The 20,267-nt window shown below is 40.4% G+C and overlaps 1 non-coding gene across 1 annotated transcript; it reads left to right on the forward strand.

Annotated features, from left to right (window-relative positions):
• The first annotated feature begins 19,617 nt into the window (after positions 1-19,617).
• Positions 19,618-19,725, forward strand: LOC148564879 (small nucleolar RNA R71). Its single transcript, XR_015885086.1, has one exon. It is a non-coding gene; the product is annotated as a small nucleolar RNA R71 (small nucleolar RNA).
• The last annotated feature ends 542 nt before the right edge of the window (positions 19,726-20,267 follow it).

The following is a 20,267-nucleotide window of genomic DNA, read 5'->3' on the forward strand; positions in this document are numbered from 1 at the left end:
CAATTTACATTTCTTGCGTTCTAAGTTTCAGCCATTTAACTTCTTGCTCTTTAAGATTCAGCACTTTTATTTTCTGTTCTCTTTAATTTACTGCAATTATCCCTCTCCCTTTAATTTTCATGCAATTTAGTTTCAGTCAATTACAAATCACTCAACAAAATCTTGATTCGCTTGACTAAATCAACCACTAAACTAAAATTGCTCAATCATTCAATCCCTGTGGGATCGACCTCACTCACGTGAGTTATTATTACTTGATGCGACCCGGTACACTTGCTGGTTAGATTTGTGTGTTTGGAATTCGTTTTACAAAAATACACATCAAGTTTTTGGCGCCGTTGCCGGGGATTGATTAGATTGACAATGATTAAGTGAAGTGGAAATCTAGATCAAGCATTTTTTCTTTTATGTTTCTTTATTTTCGTTGCTAACCCGCTAACTATTTGAATTTTTGCTTAAGCTAACTAATATTTCACTTCAGCCATGGATTGAAGTATTATTGCTTTTCTGGTATTGTGTGATCCTTATGCTTTGGTTGTATGTCAGATACAAGGAGAGTTACACCCACTTTTTGTGAACAAGACGAAAGAACCCTCAGAAGATTAAGAAGAGCTGAAAGAGGGAAAAACATTGTTGGAGAAGAGGAATCGGTAGAAGAGTTCCAGGATATGGAGGAACATCTAACAAATCCACCAAATGGAGCTGAAGGAGCAGCCAATAACAACAATAATCCACCATAGAGGAGAGTTTTGGCTTCCTACACATGTGCAAATCCTAGACATTGTGGGAGTAGCATTCTAACCCCAAATGTTAATGCAAATAACTTTGAACTAAAGCCACAACTCATCACCTTGGTTCAAAACAATTGTTCCTATGGAGGAGGACCACTTGAAGACCCTAACCAACACTTGTCCACTTTCTTAAGGATTTGTGACACTGTCAAAACCAATGGTGTGCACCCTGACAGTTACAAGCTACTGCTATTTCCATTTTCTCTCAGAGACAAAGCCACTCAATGGTTGGAATCCTTCCCAAAAGACAGCATCAACAATTGGGATGATTTAGTAACCAAGTTCCTTGCTAAGTTCTACCCACCTCAAAGAGTTATTAGATTGAAGACTGAAGTGCAAACATTCACTCAAATAGATGCTGAACCCTTGTATGAGGCATGGGAATGATACAAAGCTCTAATCAGGAAATGTCCACCGGGAATGTTTAGTGAGTGGGACAGATTGCAGAATTTCTATGAAGGCTTGACATTGAAATCTCAAGAGGCTTTGGATTATTCAGCAGGAGGCTCTCTACAACTAATGAAAATGGCAGAAGAAGCCCAAAATTTCATTGATATGGTGGCCAACAACCAGTATTTCTTTGCTCACCAAAGGCAACGCCAACCATCACAAAGGAAAGGGGTGATGGAGTTGGAAGGAGTAGATTCAATCCTGGCTCAAAACAAAATGATGCAGCAGCAAATTCAACAACAATTTGAGACTAAGGACCAACACTTTCATAAGTTCCTTGAGACTTTCAAGAAGCTAGAAATCAACATTTCCTTAGCTGAAGCACTTGAACAAATGCCCCTGTATGCAAAGTTCTTAAAAGAACTTATCAATAAGAAGAGGAGTTGGTTAGAGAAGGAAACCGTGTTGCTCACCGAGGAATGCAGTGCTGTGATTCAAAGGGGCATTCCACCAAAACTCAAGGATCCAGGAAGCTTTGTAGTCTCATGCACCATTGGCAGAATAGTTCTTAACAAAGCTCTCTGTGACCTTGGTGCCTGCATCAACTTAATGCCTCTTTCAATGATGAGAAAGCTTGCCATAGAAGAACTTAAACCCACCAGGATGTCATTGGTCATGGCAGATAGATCAATCAAAACACCCAATGGAATTGTGGAGAATCTGTTGGTGAAGGTTGGGGAGTTTATTTTCCCAGCAGATTTTGTGATTTTGGATACTGAAGAGGAAGGAAACAATTCAATCATTTTGGGAAGGCCATTTCTAGCCACAGCAAGAGCCATCATTGATGTAGAAAAAGGAGAGATGATCTTCAGGGTCCATAATGAACAAATGGTCATAAACGTTTTCAAGTCAATGCAACACATTCCTGAGCAAGAGGATTACATGAGAGTGGATATGATAGAGAGTTTAGTGGAAGAAATGTTGGAAGACAATCCTCAAGAGCAAGAAGGAAGTCAAGAGGCAACAGAGGAACAAGTAGCCGAGATTTCTATTGAACAAGAGGAAAAACAAGGGAAGAAAGAAGAAGTACGAAAACAAGAACTGAAGCCATTACCCACTCATCTCAAATATGCATTCCTTGGCACATCAGAGAGCTTCCCAGTGATCATTAATTCATCCCTGACAAAAAAAGAAGAAGGAGAACTTCTTGATGTACTCAAAGCTCACAAAGATGCTTTGGGATGGACCATTGACGACCTGAAAGGCATTAGCCCTGCAGTGTGTATGCATAAGATCCTCTTGGAGGACAATTCCAAACCAGTGGTTCAACCTCAAAGAAGGCTAAATCCCACAATGAAGGAAGTTGTCCAGAAGGAAGTAATGAAGTTATGGAATGCAGGGATAATCTTCCCAATATCCGACAGCTCATGGGTGAGCCCGGTTCAAGTTGTACCAAAGAAAGGAGGAATGACGGTCATCACTAATGAGAATAATGACTTAATCCCTACTAGAATAGTGACCGGATGGAGAATGTGCATAGACTATAGAAGATTGAATGATGCCACAAGGAAAGATCATTTCCCTCTCCCATTTATTGATCAGATGCTGGAAAGATTGGCCGGCCATGCCTATTATTGCTTTTTGGACGGATATTCTGGGTACAATCAAATCGTGGCGGACCCCAAGGACCAAGAGAAGACTGCCTTCACATGTCCATTTGGATTTTTTGCATACAGGAGAATGCCATTTGGGCTATGCAATGCCCCAGCCACATTTCAGAGGTGTATGCTTTCCGTTTTCTCCGATATGGTCGAAAAGTTTCTAGAGGTCTTCATGGACGACTTTTCTATTTTTGGTGATAATTTCAACGCTTGCCTGAACCATCTAACTCTTGTCTTGAAACGGTGCCAAGAAACTAATTTGGTTTTGAACTGGGAGACGTGCCATTTCATGGTACCCGAAGGAATTGTTCTTGGTCATAAAGTTTCAAGAAAAGGGATAGAGGTTGACAAGGCAAAGGTTGAGATCATAGAAAAACTCCCTCCACCAACTAATGTGAAATCTGTTAGAAGTTTCTTGGGGCATGCAGGATTTTATAGAAGGTTTATCAAGGATTTTTCAAAAATAGCCAAACCATTGAGTAATTTATTAATGATCGATAACCCCTTTGTTTTTGATGAAAACTGCCAGCATGCCTTTGAAACTTTAAAAGACAGACTCACAACAGCACCAATCATCACACCCCCGGATTGGGAGCTGCCTTTTGAACTTATGTGTGATGCAAGTGACATTGCAATTGGCGCTGTGCTTGGACAAAAGAAGGGAAACTTGCATCATGTCATATATTATGCAAGTAAAGTGTTGAATGAAGCTCAGAAAAATTACACCACAACAGAGAAGGAATTGCTAGCTGTAATTTATGCATTTGATAAGTTTAGATCATATTTAATAGGATCCAAAATTGTGGTTTATACTGACTATGCTGTCCTTAAGTATTTGATGTCAAAACAAGATGCTAAACCAAGACTTATCAGGTGGATATTGCTCCTACAAGAGTTTGACATTGAGGTAAGGGATAGGAAGGGTACTGAAAACCGAGTTGCTGATCATTTGTCGAGGCTACCACAAGAAACAATTCAAAAAGCCTCCCAGCCCGTGAATGAAAGCTTCCCAGATGAGCACCTCTTGCAGATTCAGCAAGCACCTTGGTTTGCTGACATAGTGAACTACAAAGTGGGAAGGAAGATACCTCAAGAGTTCTCTAAGCAACAAGTGAAGAAGTTAATCAATGAAGCAAGGAAATTCTTGTGGGATGAACCATTCCTGTTCAAGAGATGTTCTGATGGAGTAATTAGAAGGTGTGTCCCTGAGAGTGAAATAAGGGATATCTTGTGGCATTGCCATGGCTCAGCTTATGGTGGACACTTTGGCCCAGAAAGAACAGCTGCAAAGATACTGCAGAGTGGCTTCTATTGGCCAACTATCTTCAAGGATGCCAGAGAGTATGTTCACCAATGTAACGAATGCCAGAGAGCAGGAGGACTGACAAGAAGGAACGAAATGCCTCAAAACTTCATTTTGGAATTGGAATTATTTGATCTATGGGGAATTGATTTCATGGGACCTTTTCCCCCTTCCTATTCCTTTAGATATATCTTGGTAGCAGTAGAGTATGTCTCAAAGTGGGTGGAAGCCATAGCCACAACCACTTGTGATGCACAAATTGTCCTTCAATTCCTTAAGAAGCATATCTTCACTAGATATGGAGTTCCCAAGGGTCTTGTGAGTGACGGTGGTAGCCATTTTTGCAACAAGCAGATGGAGAAACTCCTCCACAAATATGGAGTCATTCATAAAGTAGCCACGCCATATCACCCCCAGACCAATGGTCAGGCTGAACTAGCAAATAGGGAATTGAAGAAGATCTTGGAGAAGACAGTAGGAAGTACAAGAAAAGATTGGGCTCGGAAGCTAGAGGATGCACTCTGGGCATACAGAACGGCTTTCAAAACTCCCATTGGGAAGTCTCTCTTTCAGCTATTATATGGCAAATCCTGTCACCTTCCTGTAGAGCTTGAACACAAAGCATTTTGGGCTACTAAACTCCTAAACCTTGACTCTGAAGCAGCAGGGGAGAAAAGGTTGTCGCAGCTAAATGAGCAGGATGAATTTAGGCTAGAAGCCTATGAAAGTGCCAAGATATACAAAGAAAAAGCCAAGAGGTGGCATGACAGAAGGATCTTGAAGAAAGAATTTAAACCTGGGCAGCAAGTACTCTTGTACAACTCAAGACTCAAGATGTTCCATGGCAAACTTAAATCTAAGTGGACTGGTCCATATTTGGTAACCAAGGTTTTTCCTTATGGGAGTATTGAATTGCTGGACGAAGTAACAAAGAGTCAATTCACAGCAAATGGTCACAGAGCAAAGTTGTACTTAGGAGGACAGTGGGACAAGGAAAAAGAGGTTCAGAGCCTACAGCCCTCTTAAAAAGAATGAAGGGTGTCAAGCTAGTGACATTAAAAGAGCGCTTGTTGGGAGGCAACCCAACCTGAGGTAGTTTTCTTTTCATAGTCTTTTCAATAAAAATGTTGAGTAATTGGTATGCATTGCAAGGAGCTAAGTTTGGTGTTGCACACCAAAACAATTTCAGAGAGAATGAAGGATTCTAAGTTTGGTGTTCCACCAAAACTTCATTTAAAAGCACATTCTCACCTCCTGCACAATACTAGCTCTAAGCAATCAAACAGATTATTCAAACACTTAACTGCTTTCTAGTTTTAACTCCATAACCTTTAGCAAGGACACAAGATTTTACATATAGTTAACCTGTTGCATCAGAGGAAGTGGCAAGGAATTAAATTTGGTGTTCCCATACCAAATTAAATCCAAAAACCACACTCAATTCATACATACTGACCAGTCACTTAAGGGCTTAAGAAGCAAGCAACTTTTGAGAATTGTGCAGGGAACTAACCACCTATTGAAGACATCATGCACCACAACTCAAAAGGGGCACAACAGAAGGAAGAACAAAAAGAACTGCAAACCAATAGGTTGTATCTATACTTAACTCTTGCGGTTGAGAAATGCTTCGATTTATGACTTGCTAAAGTGTTCATCTAGTGTAGGCAAAATCAATCTTTAAAATAAGTAAGCTAGTCTAAGTGTGTGCTTGTGTGTTCACTTTCACTTAACTAAAAGCATGCTTTGTCCCCTGCATCTTTAATTCAATAAAAGAAATGTTTGGAATGTGAAGTAAGATAGTTCTTTGTTAGCTGGAAGTACAACAATAGTGAGTGGTGGTATGAATGTATGATTGTATGATAGCTCACTTTTAGTGAATAAAAGAACTAGACTGTCCCTTTTTAAATAGAAGGTAGTTCACTGTCTATGAATCTCAATAAAATAAAAGTCCTAGGTTACAAAGAAAAACAAAAGGAGAAAAGAAAAAGCCAAAAATGGCAATAGAACAAAAGAAAAATAAAAAGAAACAAAGCTAGACACCAATAGCTTGAACCTTAGAATATATGCCTGTGGTGTCTTTGTACTAGGATCTGCTTGGATTATTAAGTTCTTTGGAGTGCATCAACACTTGGTGGCTTGGGTTAACTAACCCGGGATCATCAACTGAAAGTCCACTATCAAGAGCAACCTAACTACAAGGCATTTAGTAACCCAAAGAGGTACTGGGCATCAATGTTCTAAGAAGGAATGTGAGCCAAGTGTCTATAGTGAATAATATGTCAAGCATAAATAAAGAAAAGAGCTTGTTACACATGACACTGAACTAAAGCTTATAGAAAAATAGTAACCAAGGACAAAGGAATAATGAGAGGTCATAGCAGTGTGTTGCTTGATGCTTGGATGAGACTTTCTAGGCCGAATTGTCAATAAGAAGTGAGTATTTACATATCTACATAAAACCCCATGAGCTACCAATAACACTCTGCTAGCATAAACATCTTCTTCTATTTCATTCTTTCTTCTCAATAATTCTTTTCTTGCTTGGGGACAAGTCATCTTAGCCTAGTTTCACTAGTCTTTTTCTTTTGTTTTCGATTGATTTTATGCACTTTCTTGAGCCATAAGTAAGCCAATTGGGTAGAATTTCATGTTTCCTTTGATTTAATCAACCATGGATAAATTAATGCAATTTCATGAGATTTTGTGCTATAATTGTCATATATTATGAAAGAATAACAGTCTCATGATTTTGAGCATAGCTTTGATGTGCTTGGTTAATTAATGATAGGTGAAAAGAGCTTTGAAGAAGGTTGAAGAAAGAAGAAATGGCAAGGAGCAGGAGAGAACAAAAAGCTTGAGCAAAAGCTTGCCTCAAACTTTAGCTCAAACTTTTGGAAGAATTGAATTCACCCAGGAGAGCAAAAGCTTGCGCCAACGTTTGACCTCGAGCTTTTAGGCAAACGTTGGCGCCACAACAAAACACCCAGGAGAGCAAAAGCTTGCGCCAACGTTTGCCCTCAAGCTTTTAGGCAAACGTTGGCGCCACAACAAAACACCCAGGAGAGCAAAAGCTTGCGCCAACGTTTGACCTCAAGCTTTTAGGCAAACGTTGGCGCCACAACAACATGAAGGGGTACACTTCCAACAAGATTAACTTGAGTTGTAGATGTCCAATTGAGGTGATTCCAATTGGGTTAGAAAGCTGACGTTCAGAGCTTTCCAACCATATATAATAGTCTATAGTGGACATAAAATTGGCAACTTGACAAGAGGGCAAAGTAGTAACCCGAGAGGCATGCAAGAGGGATCCACGTTTGGCTCAAAGTTTGACCTCAAACTTTGGCTCAAACGTGGATGGCAGCAAGGAAGGCTAGCTGATATGAAAAGTTAGAGTAAAAGTTTGACCTCAAACTTTTACTCAAGCTTTTCTGGTTCATGGCCCGGTTCATAAATGGGTTTCTCTCCAACTCCAAGAGCAATCAACAGAGGCTTTTGCCAACCCAATTCCATCAAGAGCAAAGGCCCAATTCAAGGCTTGAAGATCATTTGAAGAGAGTGTATAAATAGCTTAGAATTTAAGTTTTTAGGGAGCTTTTCCTTTTTAGTTTTGCTAAGTGATTTTAGGAGAGCTTTTGGTTGAGAGTATTTGGAGATTCTAAGTCCTTTGGAAGGAGAATTGAATTCTCTTCCTCTTAGTTCTTTTTTTTTTCAATTTCATTTAGGGGAGCTTTCCTTTGAGTTTTGCTGGGTAGTTTTTGGAGAGCTTTTGGTTTTGAATTGTTTTGAGTTTCTGAGTTTCGGAGTAGGAGAATTGAATTCTCTTCCTCTTAGTTTTCTTGTTTTCAATTGCAATTACATTTGTCTTGGATCTTGGGTTGGAGAATTGAAGGAATTCTGTTTCAATCTCATCCTGAGATCTCTCTGTTTTCTTTAATGCATAATTGAATTTACATTTCTGTTCATTATCTCTTCTTCTACTCATTCTGCTATTTACTTTTCTCTATTTCTTGCAATTGAATTCTACATTTGGATCTAGGAAGGCATTGAGATCTAGAGTCGGTTATCTAGTGTCTTGGGTCCTGAGATCTGGAGTTTGCATTTTAAATTCTCTGGTTAGAGCTTTTCAAGTTCATTTACATTTCTGCTTTAGATCCGGTTAAATTCAAGTCACCTTCTACTTGTCTGATTAATGCAATTTACTTTTCCTTGTTTAAATTCTGCAAATCCACTTCGCAATTCCCTTTACAATTCAAGCCATTTACATTTCTTGCACTTTAAGATTCTGCAATTTACATTTCTTGCGTTCTAAGTTTCTGCCATTTAATTTCTTGCTCTTTAAGATTCAGCACATTTACCTTCTCTGCCCTTTAATTTACTGCAATTGTCCCTCTTCCTTTTAATTTCATGCAATTTAGCTTCTGTCAAATACAAACCACTCAAATCAACTCTTGATTCGCTTGACTAAATCAACCACTAAACGAAAATTGCTCAATCCTTCAATCCCTGTGGGATCGACCTCACTGCCGTGAGTTTTATTACTTGATGCGACCCGGTGCACTTGCCGGTGAGTTTTGTGTGTTAGGAATTCATTTTCCGAAAATGCACATCAAGTTTTTGGCGCCGTTGCCGGGGATTGAAATAGATTGACAATGATTAAGTGAAGTGGAGATCTAGATCAAGCACCTTTTCTTTTCTGTTTCTCTAATTTTTGACCGACACACTAACTGTTTGAAATTTTGCTTAAGCTAAACTTCATTCTAGCAATAGATTGAAGTGTTACTGGTGGTGTTTCTTTTGTTTTGTTTGTATGTCAGGTACAGGGAGAGCCACTCCTGTTTTATCTGAAACTGACCAGAGAACTCTTAGAAGGTTAAGAAGAGCTGAAAGAGGGAAAAATATTGTTGGAGAGGAAGAATCTGAGGAAGAATATCACGAGATGGAAGGAGATCCATCTAATCCAGGAGGAGGGGTTAACAATAATCCACAACAGAGGAGGGTACTGGCCTCCTATACCTTTGTAAACGCTAGACATTGTGGAAGCAGCATTCTCACCCCTAATGTCAATGCAAATAACTTTGAACTGAAGCCATAACTCATCACATTGGTCCAAAACAACTGCTCGTTTGGGGGAGGACCATTGGAGGATCCAAATCAACATTTATCCACTTTCTTGAGAATTTGTGACACAGTTAAAAGCAATGGAGTGCACCCTGACATATACAAGCTGTTGTTATTCCCATTCTCTCTCAGGGACAAGGCCACTCAATGGCTAGAAATATTTCCGAAGGAAAGCATTAACACATGGGATGATTTGGTGAGCAAGTTTCTTGCCAAGTTTTACCCCCCTCAAAGGATCATCAGGTTGAAGACTAAGGTGCAAACATTCACGCAATTGGATGCTGAAAATCTGTATGAAGCATGGGAGAGATATAAGGCTCTGCTGAGGAAATGTCCACCAGAAATATTCACTGAGTGGGACAAGCTACAGAACTTCTATGAAGGACTCACTCTAAAGGCTCAAGAAGCACTTGATCATTCAGCTGGAGGATCATTGCAACTGATGAAAACCGCAGAAGAAGCTCAAAACCTTATTGACATGGTGGCTAATAATCAGTATTTCTTTGCGCATCAAAGGCAATGCCAACCATCACAAAGGAGAGGAGTAATGGAGCTAGAAGGAGTGGACTCAATCTTAGCTCAAAACAAAATGATGCAGCAACAAATTCAACAACAGTTTGAACAAATGGCCAAATGGATTGATAGCCTTCAAGTAGCAGCTGTGAACACAAGCCAACCATCAACTGTATGGGTGCAGAATGAAGAAAGTCAAGAAGAGCAACAACAGGAGCAAGTGCAGTACATGCATAACCAAAACTCTGGACAGAATGAAGTGTATGGTGACACATACAATCCATCCTGGAAGAACCACCCAAACCTCAGATGGGGAGATAATCACAACCAGAACTAACAACCATGGCAGAGGAACTCAAACCAAAACACTTCAAGAAACAACCAAAACCACAACCAGCAGCAAACTAACCAAAACCTTTACAGAAAACCTCAAAATAACTACCCCAACCACAACCATTACCAATCAAATAACCAACCCACCAACCAAAATGCCTACCATCCACCATCCACATCTCACAACCCACCACAAGCATCACCTGAATCTCAAAGACTCACTAACTTGGAAACTTTGATAGACAAAATGTGGAAACACCAGGAAATGACAACCAAGAACCATGAAGCCTCCATGAAGAGCCTAGAGAGGCAGATTGGGCAAATCTCCAAGCAGATTTCTGTTGAGAGACCTTCAAGCTCACTGCCGAGTGACACAATCCCAAATCCTAAGGAAGAATGCAAGGCGATACAATTAAGGAGTGGGAGAATATTGATGAGCAACAATGACACTACAAAGAAGCAAGCAGAGAGCAGCAAAAGACCAATAGAAGATGAAAAGCAAACAAAGGCAGATGAAGCCAAGGATCAAGTTGTGATGCTAAACAAGAGCACTGAGAAACTCAAAGAGAAGAACAACCAACCACACAGTTCAAAAGAAGTGATTTAGGGACAGCAGCAAGTAGGAAAGAGCATCACACCTCCACTGCCATATCCCCAGAGGTTCAGCAAAGAGACTAAGGACCAACATTTTCACAAATTCCTTGAGACATTCAAAAAGATGGAGATCAATATTCCCTTGGCTGAAGCACTTGAGCAAATGCCTCTGTATGCCAAGTTTTTGAAGGAGCTTATCAACAAGAAAAGAAGTTGGGACGAGAAAGAGACCATACTGCTTACTGAGGAATGCAGGGCTTTGATTCAAAAAGGGCTTCCTCCTAAGCTTGAAGACCCTGGGAGCTTTTTGCTGCCTTGCACCGTTAGGGAATTAACCATCACTAAGGCAATGTGCGATCTAGGAGCAAGTATTAACTTAATTCCCTCCTCTTTGGTGAAAAAGCTGCGTATAGAGGAAGTTAAACCGGTACAGATGTCTCTAGAGCTGGTAGATAAGTCAATGGTATACCCCAGGGGTGTAATTGAAAACCTTCTAGTCAAGGTGGACAAATTCATATACCCTGCAGATTTTGTGGTTCTAGATTCAGATGAGGATGAAAGTGACTCCATCATACTTGGGAGACCGTTCTTGGCCACTGCCAGGGCTATCATAGATGTAGAGCAAGGAAAATTAACTCTCAGAATGCATGATAAGAGTGTCACTCTGAAAGTATTACCAGAAGCGCAGTTCAGTGATGAGAAGAAAGACTATATGGAACTCGACAAGGAAGAATCACAGTTAAAGGAAGAAAGCAACAAGGTGATTCACAGCAACATCCCAAGGCAAAAGATTATGCAGAATGATGAAGAAGTTCAAGAGGATATTGGAGTATTAGCCACTGAGAAGAGAGATCTCCAAAGTAAGCCTACGGCCAGAGAAGAAAGATCAAGAAAAGAAAGGAAGAAACACAGAAACAAAACAAAAAGAGGTTGGAAGAACAGAAAGATTCCAACAGAAGGGCTTTCCAAGGGTGATAAAGTACAATTGATCTATCAACAACTGGGAGCAAACCAACAGACGGATGATTATTACACTGTCAGTAATATACTCTCATTAGAGCACGCTGAAATTGAACACCAGAGAACAAAGAGGAGGATCACAGTCAGGGGAGACAAGTTGAGGCATTACAATCATCAACCACCATAAAAGAAAGCCCCAGTGTCAAGCTAGTGACAATAAAAGAGCGCTCCATGGGAGGCAACCCATGATTTAAGATTCATGTCATTTTAAATTCAATAAGCTATGATCACCTGAGCATGATTTTTTTTTCTTTTCATGAACATACTTAATGAATGCATGCAATGTTTTGAAACATATGATAAGACTTCTAAGTTTGGTGTGCCTTCAAGCACACCAAACCAGTGTTACAAACATTTTCATACTATATGCTTAGTATCCTGATGAAGCATATGACTAAACACTATGTTTGGTGTCTGCATAGGTGGATATTTTCAGAAGATTAAAATTATTTTTTTCTTCTTCATGAAAATTAAAAATCATGCACCAATGATCATACGTTGTTACTTTCTGAGACTTTACAATTGAAAAGAAAATCATATTCTGTGATGAAGGCATCAATTGTGATTAACTGCTGGCATATCACATTTACCCCTAAACAAGAGATAAGTTTGGTGTTCCACCAAAACATCATTTAAAAACATATTCTCATTTCTTGCACAACACTAGCTCCAAGCAATCAAACAGATTATTCAATTACTTAATTGCTCTCTAATTTCAACTTCATAACCTTTAGCAAGAACACAAGATTTTACATATAGTTGACCTGTTGCATCAGAGGAAGTGGCAAGGAACTAAGTTTGGTGTTCCCACACCAACTTAAATCCAAAAGTCGCATTCAATTCATGCATAATAACCAGTCACCAAAGGGCTTGAGAAGCAAGCAACTTTTGAGAATTATGCAAAGAACTAACCACCAATTGAAGACATAATGCACCATGACTCAAAAGGGGATCAACAAAAAGAAGGACAAAAGAACTGCAAACCACTAGGTTGTATCTATACTTAACTTCAGCTGTTGAGAGATGCCATGATTTATATCTTGCTAAAGTGTTCATCTAGTACAAGTAGAATCAATTTTCTTAAAATAAGTAAGCTAGTCTAAGTGTGTGCTTGTGTGTTTACTTTCACTTAACAAAAAGCATGCTTTGTCCCCTGCATCTTTAATTCAATAATAGAAATGTTTGAATGTGAAGTAAGATAGTTCTCTGATAGATATAAGTACAATAAAAGTAAGTGGTGGTATGTATGTGTGATTGTATGATAGCTCACTTTTAGTGAATAAGAGAACTAGGATGTCTCTGGTGCACGAAATTGTGATGTCCAGGCTCGAACAATCCCTGGTAATGGCTCCAAAGCTTGGTGCTTCGATCTTAATTCATAATTGTCACAACTTCGATACAACTAACCAGCAAGTGCACTGGGTCGTCCAAGTAATACCTTACGTGAGTAAGGGTCGAATCCCACGGAGATTGTTGGTATGAAGCAAGCTATGGTCACCTTGTAAATCTCAGTCAGGCAGATATAAAGTGATAATGGTGTTTTCGAATATGATATAATAAAATAGAGATAGAGATACTTATGTAAATCATTGGTAGGAATTTCAGATAAGCGAATGGAGATGCTTTTCGTTCCTCTGAACCTCTGCTTTCCTGCTATCTTCATCCAATCTGTCTTACTCCTTTCCATGGCTGGCTTTATGCAAGGGCATCACCGTTGTCAGTGGCTACATCCCCTCCTCTCAGTGAATAATATGCTCACGCACCCTGTCACGGCACGGCTATTCATCTGTCGGTTCCCGATCATGCTGGAATAGGATTCACCCTCCTTTTGCGTCTGTCACTAACGCCCAACAATCGCGAGTTTGAAGCTCGTCACAGTCATTCAATCATTGAATCCTACTCGGAATACCACAGACAAGGTTTAGACCTTCCGGATTCTCTTGAATGCCACCATCATTCTAGCTTATGCCACGAAGATTCCGATTAGGAGATCTAAGAGATACTCATTCTAGCTTATTTCATGTAGAACAGAAGTGTTTGTCAGGCACGCGTTCATAAGGGAGAAGGATGATGAGCGTCACACATAATCATCACCTTCATCACGTTCTTGGGTGCAAATGGATATCTTAGAAGAGAAATAAGAAGAATTGAATAGAAAACAGTAGTACCTTGCATTAATCTTTGAGGGATAGTAGAGCTCCACACCTTAATCTATGGAGTGTAGAAACTCTACCGTATGAAAATACATAAGTGAAGGTCCAGGCATGGCCGAGATGGCCAGCCCCCTAAACGAGATCAATAGTCTCCTAAGATGAACAATGGATTAAAACTGAGACCAAAGATGCCTAATACAATAGTAAGAGGTCCTATTTATAATAAACTAGCTACTAGGGTTTACATGAGTAAGTATTTGATGTATAAATCCACTTCCGGGGCCCACTTGGTGTGTGTTTGGGCTGAGCTTAAGTGTTCCACGTGCAGAGGCCATTTGTGGAGTTGAACGCCAGTTTCTGTGCCAGTTTGGGCGTTCAACTCTGGTTTTGGATCCTTTTCTGGCGCTGGACGCCAGATTTGGGCAGAAGGCTGGCGTTGAACGCCAGTTTACATCATCTATTCTTGGCCAAAGTATGGACTATTATATATTGCTGGAAAGCCCTGGATGTCTACTTTCCAACGCAATTGGAAGCGCGCCTTTTCGAGTGCAGGGAGGTCAGAATCCAACAGCATCAGCAGTCCTTTTTCAACCTCTGAATCTGATTTTTGCTCAAGTCCCTCAATTTCAGCCAGAAAATACCTGAAATCACAGAAAAACACACAAACTCATAGTAAAGTCCAGAAATGTGAATTTAACATAAAAACTAATGAAAACATCCCTAAAAGTAACTAGATCCTACTAAAAACATTCTAAAAACAATGCCAAAAAGCGTATAAATTATCCGCTCATCACAACACCAAACTTAAATTGTTGCTTGTCCCCAAGCAACTGAAAATCAAATAGGATAAAAAGAAGAGAATATACTATAAATTCCAAACTATCAATGAAACATAGCTCCAATCAAATGAGCGGGACTTATAGCTTTTTGCCTCTTGAATAGTTTTGGCATCTCACTTTATCCATTGAGGTTCAGAATGATTGGCATCTATAGGAACTTCAGATTTCGAATAGTGTTATTGACTCTCCTAGTTTAGTATGATGATTCTTGAACACAGCTTCTTTATGAGTCTTGGCCGTGGCCCTAAGCACTTTGTTTTCCAGTATTACCACCGGATACATAGATGCCACAAACACATAATTGGGTGAACCTTTTCAGATTGTGACTCAACTTTGCTAAAGTCCCCAATTAGAGGTGTCCAGGGTTCTTAAGCACACTCTTTTTCTTTTTTTTTTTTTTTTTTTTTTTGCTTTGGACCTTGACTTTAACCGCTCAGTCTCAAGTTTTCACTTGATACCTACACGCCACAAGCACATGGTTAGGGACAGCTTGGTTTAGCCGCTTAGACCAGGATTTTATTCCTTTAGGCCCTCCTATCCATTGATGCTCAATGCCTTGGGATCCTTTTTATTTGCCCTTGCCTTTTGGTTTTAAGGGTTATTGGCTTTTTCTGCTTGCTTTTTCTTTTTCTTTCTATTTTTTTTTTCGCCTATTTTTTTTTTTCGCCTATTTTTTTTTTCTGCAAGCTTTGTTCTTTGCTGCTTTTTCTTGCTTCAAGAATCATTTTTATGATTTTTCAGATTATCAAATAACATGTCTCCTAGTCATCATTCTTTCAAGAGCCAACATATTTAACATTCTTAAACAACAACTTCAAAAGACATATGCACTGTTCAAGCATACATTCAGAAAACAAGAAGCTTTGTCACCACATCAATATAATTAAACTAAGTTCAAGGATAAATTCGAAACTCATGTACTTCTTGTTCTTTTGAATTAAAACATTTTTTCATTTAAGAGAGGTGATGGATTCATAGGACATTCATATCTTTAAGACAAAGTTACTAACTACTAATGATCATGTAATGAAGGCACAAACATAGATAAGCACATAACATAGAAAACAAAAAATAGAGAAAGCAAAAACAAGGAATGAATCCACCTTAGTGATGGTGGCGTTTCCTTCTTGAGGAACCAATGATGTCCTTGAGCTCTTCTATGTCTCTTCCTTGTCTTTGTTGCTCCTCCCTCATTGCTTTTTGATCTTCTCTTATTTCATGAAGCATGATGGAGTGCTCTTGATGTTCCACCCTTAGTTGTCCCATATTGGAACTCAATTCTTCTAGGGAGGTGTTGATGTGCTCCCAATAGTTTTGTGGAGGAAAGTGCATTTGAGGCATTTCCGGAATCTCATGGTGATGAGCTTCATACGCCTCTTGAGCTCCATGAGTGGGCTCTCTTGCTTGCTCCATCTTTTTCTTAGTGATGGGCTTTTCCTCTTTAATGAGGATATCTCCCTCTATGTCAATTCCAGCTGAATTGCATAGGTGGCAAATGAGGTGAGGAAAGGCTAACCTTGCCATGGTGGAGGACTTGTCAGCCACCTTGTAGAGTTCTTGAGGTATAATCTCATGAACTTCCACCTCTTCTCCAATCATGATGCTATGGATCATGATGGCCCGGTCTATGGTAACTTCAGACCGGTTGCTAGTGGGAATGATTGAGCATTGAATAAACTCCAACCATCCTCTAGCTATAGGCTTGAGGTCCAATCTTCTTAGTTGAACCGGCTTGCCTTTGGAGTCAATCTTCCATTGAGCTCCTTCTACACATATGTCCATAAGGACTTGGTCCAACCTTTGATCAAAGTTGACTCTCCTTGTGTAGGGGCGTGCGTTCTCTTCCATGTATGGCAAGTTGAACGCCAACCTCACATTTTCCGGACTAAAATCTAAGTATTTCCCCCGAACCATTGTAACATAGTTCTTTGGATCCGGGTTCTTACTTTGATCATGGTTCTTGGTGATCCATGCATTGGCATAGAACTCTTGAACCATTAGGATGCCGACTTGTTGGATGGGATTTGTTAGAACTTCCCAACCTCTTCTTTGAATTTCATGTCGGATCTCCGGATACTCATTTCTTTTGAGTTTAAAAGGGACCTCAGGGATCACCTTCTTCTTGGCCACAACATCATAGAAGTGGTCTTGATGGGCTTTGGAGATGAACCTTTCCATCTCCCATGACTCGGATGTGGAAGCTCTTGTCTTCCCTTTCCCTCTTCTAGAGGATTCTCCGATCTTGGGTGCCATCAATGGTAATGGAAAAACAAAAAAGCTATGCTTTTACCACACCAAACTTAGAATATTGCTCGCCCTCGAGCAATAAACAAAAGAATAGAAGAAGAAGAAGAAGAAATATGGAGAGGGAGAGGGAGATGTGGTTTCGGCCAAGAGGAGTGTAGAGGGGTGTGTTGTGTGAATTTGAAGAAGAATGGATGGCTTTATATAGGGAAGTGAGGGGGGGTTAAGGTTCGGCCATATGGGTGGGTTTGGGTGGGAAATTGGTTTTGAATTTTGAAGGTAGGTAGAGTTTATAAGGTAGGTTTATCGGGAAGAGTGGATGGATGTGAGTGGTGAAGAGGTGATGGGGAAGAGAGTTTGAGGTGATTGGTGAAGGGTTTTTGGGTAAGAGTGTTTATGGGGTTGTGTGAAAGAGAGTGGTGAGAAGAAGTGAGTGGAGGTAAGTGGGGATCCTGTGGGGTCCACAGATCCTGAGTGGATCATGTGGGGTCCACAGATCCTGAGTGGATCCTATGGGGTCCACAGATCCTGAGGTTTTCAAGTATTTACATCCCTGCACCCATTAAGCATGTAAAAATGCCTTTGTACCCAACTCTGGGCGTTCAGCGCCAGGTTGGTGGCCATTTTGGGCGTTCAACGCCCATTTGTGTGCCATTTCTGGCGTTGAACGCCAGAACCATGTCTGTTCTGGCGTTCAGCGCCCAGAAGCTGCCCATTTTGGGCGTTCAGCGCCAGAACCATGCTCCGTTCTGGCGCTGAACGCCAGACAGATGCTCCTTCAGGGTGTGATTTTTCTTCTGCTGTTTTTGATTCCGTTTTCAATTTTTCTATTTATTTTGTGACTCCACATGATCATGAACTTAAGAAAACATGAAAAACAATAAAAATAAGAATTGGATAAATATTGGGTTACCTCCCAACAAGCGCTTCTTTAATGTCAATAGCTTGACAGTGGGCTCTCATGGAGCCTCACAGATGTGCGGAGCTTTGTTGAGACTCTCCAACACCAAACTTAGAGTTTGGATATGGGAGTTCAACACCAAACTTAGAGTTTGGTTGTGGCCTCCCAACACCAAGCTTAGAGTTTGACTGTGGGGGCTCTGGTTGACTCTGCTTTGAGAGAAGCTTTTCAAGCTTCCTCTCCATGGTTGCAGAGGGAGATCCTTGAGTTTTGAATACAAGGGAGTTCTCATTCCATTGAAGGACTATTTCACCTCTGTCAACATCAATCACAGCTCTTGCTGTGGCCAGGAAAGGTCTTCCTAGGATGATGGATTCATCCTCTTCCTTTCCAGTATCCAGGACTATGAAATCAGTAGGTATGTAAAGGCCCTCAACCTTTACTAATACATCTTCTACTTGTCCATAAGCCTGTCTTCTTGAGCTGTCTGCCATCTCTAATGAGATTTTAGCAGCTTGTACCCCATAGATTCCCAGTTTCTCTACTACAGAGAGGGGCATGAGGTTTATTCCTGAACCAAGGTCACACAGAGCATTAAAGATCATGGTGCCTATGGTACAGGGTATTATGAACTTTCCAGGATCCTGTCTCTTCTGAGGCAATGTCAGTTGATCCAGATCACTTAGTTCATTGACGAACAAGGGAGGTTCAACTTCCCAAGTATCAATGCCAAACAATTTGGCATTCAGCTTCATGATTGCACCAAGAAACTTGGCAGTTTGCTCTTCAGTGACATCCTCATTCTCTTCAGAAGAGGAATACTCATCAGAGCTCATGAAGGGCATAAGGAGGGTCAATGGAATCTCTATGGTCTCTAGATGGGCCCCAGAGTCCTTTGGTTCCTCAGAGGGAAGCTCCTTATTGACCACTGGACGTCCCAGGAGGTCTTCCTCCTTGGGATTCACGTCCTCTCCTCTCCTCACAGGTTCGGCCATGGCGCTTATGTCAATGGCCTTGCACTCTTCTTTTGGATTCTCTTCTGTATTGCTTGGGAGAGTACTAGGAGGGATTTCAGTGATCCTTTTACTCAGCTGGCCCACTTGTGCTTCCAGATTTCTAATGGAAGACCTTGTTTCATTCATGAAACTTACAGTGGCCTTAGATAGATCAGAGACTAGATTTGCTAAATTAGAAGCATTTTGTTCAGAGTTCTCTGTCTGTTGCTGAGTTGATGATGGAAAAGGCTTGCTATTGCTAAACCTGTTTCTTCCACCATTATTAAAGCCTTATTGAGGCTTTTGATCCTTCCATGAGAAATTTGGATGATTTCTCCATGTTGAGTTATAGGTGTTTCCATAAGGTTCACCTAAGTAATTTACCTCTGCTATTGCAGGGTTCTCAGGATCATAAGCTTCTTCTTCAGAAGAAGCCTCTTGAGTACTGTTGGATGCAGCTTGCATTCCATGCAGACTCTGAAAGATCATATTGACTTGCTGAGTCAATATTTTATTCTGAGCCAATATGGCATTCAGAGTATCAACCTCAAGAACTCCCTTCTTCATAGGCGTCCCATTGCTCACAGGATTCCTTTCAGAAGTGTACATGAACTGGTTATTAGCAACCATGTCAATGAGTTCTTGAGCTTCTGCAGGCGTTTTCTTTAGGTAAATGGATCCACCTGCAGAAGTGTCCAGTGACATCTTTGATAGCTCAGATAACCCATCATAGAATATATCCAGGATGGTCCATTCTGAAAGCATGTCAGAAGGACACTTTTTGGTCAACTGTTTGTATCTTTCCCAAGCTTCATAGAGAGATTCACCTTCTTTCTGTCTGAAGGTTTGAACATCAGCTCTAAGCTTGCTCAGCTTTTGAGGAGGAAAGTACTTGGCTAAGAAAGCCGTGACCAGCTTATCCCAAGAGTTCAGGCTGTCTTTGGGTTGAGAATCCAACCATAATCTAGCTCTGTCTCTTACAGCAAAAGGGAAAAGCATGAGCCTGTAGACTTCAGGATCTACTCCATTAGTCTTAACAGTATCACATTTCTACAAGAATTCAGTTAAGAACTGAAAAGAATCTTCAGCTAGAAGTCCATGAAACTTGCAGTTCTGCTGCATTAGAGAAACTAATTGAGGTTTCAGCTCAAAGTTGTTTGCTCCAATGGCAGGAATGGAGATGCTTCTTCCATGTAAATTGGAATTAGGTGCAGTAAAGTCACCAAGCATCTTCCTTACATTATTATTATTATTTTTGGCTGCCATCTCCTCTGTCTGTTCGAAAATTTCTGAAAGGTTATTTCTGGATTGTTGTATTTTAGCTTCTCTTAATTTTCTCTTCAGAGTCCTTTCAGGTTCTGGATCTGCTTCCACAAGAATGTTCTTATCCTTGCTCCTGCTCATATGAC

The sequence above is a fragment of the Arachis ipaensis genome, chromosome B5, assembly GCF_059453495.1.
Source record: "Arachis ipaensis isolate K30076 ecotype BB chromosome B5, ASM5945349v1, whole genome shotgun sequence".
Classification (NCBI taxonomy): Eukaryota; Viridiplantae; Streptophyta; class Magnoliopsida; order Fabales; family Fabaceae; genus Arachis; species Arachis ipaensis.